The sequence below is a fragment of the Arachis ipaensis genome, chromosome B7 (genome assembly GCF_059453495.1).
Source record: "Arachis ipaensis isolate K30076 ecotype BB chromosome B7, ASM5945349v1, whole genome shotgun sequence".
Classification (NCBI taxonomy): domain Eukaryota; kingdom Viridiplantae; phylum Streptophyta; class Magnoliopsida; order Fabales; family Fabaceae; genus Arachis; species Arachis ipaensis.
The window spans coordinates 53,952,501-53,955,000 of NC_142442.1; positions in this window are offsets into that span (position 1 = coordinate 53,952,501).

Here is a 2,500-nt window from a genome sequence, read left to right on the forward strand (position 1 = left end):
CACAAAAAAATCCAGGTCAAAAATCGCACGTTTGCTCCGTTTTTCATTTTTTTTGAATTTCCGGCTTTCCGGGCGGTAAAAAAATCGGCAAAAAAAATCGGCACGGTGTAAATTCACCAAATTTGGGGGATGGAAAGATCTTATTTTTCTAGAGGTTGTTGCAAAAAACGGCGTCAAAATTCGACCTCTAGAGCACTTTCCTTGAGTATGTCTCCTCACGGAAAAGGACGTCTACCCGTGGCACTTTGGTAATGGCTCGGCAGCCTATTATAGGGGGGAGGGGTGTCGTGATGCTGAAACTCGAGTTGCCCAAAGGCTTGCTGGGCGCAATGCCAGCAAGATGCACGTTGCCTTGCCATCCCCTAGGCACACTAGCAAGCACGTTGTGGTTGTGGTGTGCCGCCGGGCTCCCCCGCCCCCCACGGAGGCACCCGCCGTTGCAACGATGGCTCGGAGCGTTGCAACGGAGGAGCCAAATTTTCATATCTCAGAATTGGCTCGTGCATTTTTCGTGAAATTTTGAGGGAACCTTGGTAATATTATGTGAAGGCTGCACAAAAAAATCCAGGTCAAAAATCGCATGTTTGCTCCGTTTTTCATTTTTTTTGAATTTCCGGCATTCCGGGCGGTAAAAAAATCGTCAAAAAAAATCGGCACGGTGTAAATTCACCAAATTTGGAGGATGGAAAGATCTTATTTTTCTAGAGGTTGTTGCAAAAAACGGCGTCAAAATTCGACCTCTAGAGCACTTTCCTTTAGTATGTCTCCTCACGGAAAAGGACGTCTACCCGTGGCACTTTGGTAATGGCTCGGCAGCCTATTATAGGGGGGAGGGGTGTCGTGATGCTGAAACTCGAGTTGCCCAAAGGCTTGCTGGGCGCAATGCCAGCAAGATGCACGTTGCCTTGCCATCCCCTAGGCACACTAGCAAGCACGTTGTGGTTGTGGTGTGCCGCCGGGCTCCCCCGCCCCCCACGGAGGCACCCGCCGTTGCAACGATGGCTCGGAGCGTTGCAACGGAGGAGCCAAATTTTCATATCTCAGAATTGGCTCGTGCATTTTTCGTGAAATTTTGAGGGAACCTTGGTAATATTATGTGAAGACTGCACAAAAAAATCCAGGTCAAAAATCGCAGGTTTTCTCCGTTTTTCATTTTTTTTGAATTTCCGGCATTCCGGGCGGTAAAAAAATCGTCAAAAAAAATCGGCACGGTGTAAATTCACCAAATTTGGAGGATGGAAAGTTCTTATTTTTCTAGAGGTTGTTGCAAAAAACGGCGTCAAAATTCGACCTCTAGAGCACTTTCCTTTAGTATGTCTCCTCACGGAAAAGGACGTCTACCCGTGGCACTTTGGTAATGGCTCGGCAGCCTATTATAGGGGGGAGGGGAGTCGTGATGCTGAAACTCGAGTTGCCCAAAGGCTTGCTGGGCGCAATGCCAGCCAGATGCACGTTGCCTTGCCATCCCCTAGGCACACTAGCAAGCACGTTGTGGTTGTGGTGTGCCGCCGGGCTCCCCCGCCCCCCACGGAGGCACCCGCCGTTGCAACGATGGCTCGGAGCGTTGCAACGGAGGAGCCAAATTTTCATATCTCAGAATTGGCTCGTGCATTTTTCGTGAAATTTTGAGGGAACCTTGGTAATATTATGTGAAGGCTGCACAAAAAAATCCAGGTCAAAAATCGCAGGTTTGCTCCGTTTTTCATTTTTTTTGAATTTCCGGCATTCCGGGCGGTAAAAAAATCGTCAAAAAAAATCGGCACGGTGTAAATTCACCAAATTTGGAGGATGGAAAGATCTTATTTTTCTAGAGGTTGTTGCAAAAAACGGCGTCAAAATTCGACCTCTAGAGCACTTTCCTTTAGTATGTCTCCTCACGGAAAAGGACGTCTACCCGTGGCACTTTGGTAATGGCTCGGCAGCCTATTATAGGGGGGAGGGGTGTCGTGCTGCTGAAACTCGAGTTGCCCAAAGGCTTGCTGGGCGCAATGCCAGCAAGATGCACGTTGCCTTGCCATCCCCTAGGCACACTAGCAAGCACGTTGTGGTTGTGGTGTGCCGCCGGGGTCCCCCGCCCCGGGTCCAAGGTCGAGCACGTGCGTCTGGCTGCTGCGAACCCCGATCACCGAAGGACCAACAAGAAGGGAAACACGTCCGTGCACGGCCCACCTAGGCACCACCTAGGGAGCATGGCGTGGTGGAGTTGTGCCTTGGGCACACGCTCGGGGCAACACCTTGTGCTCGGCCCAGGACTAGGGGGATCATCCCAAGTCCGAGCACGACGTGGGATCGGCGGGCGGCCTGTGCGCCCCCGCGAGGGGCAACGCGGCTTGCGCAGCCCGACGCTTGGCCAGGCCTAGTGTGGCGCACGACGCGGATGATGGATATGCGTGCGGCAGCGGGTGTCGTGGGCAGGGGGCAACGCGACGTGCTCGTCCCAGCACTTTGAGGGGTCACGTTGCGGAAGACGGTTACCTGTTCGTGTCCACTCCCGAGGGGC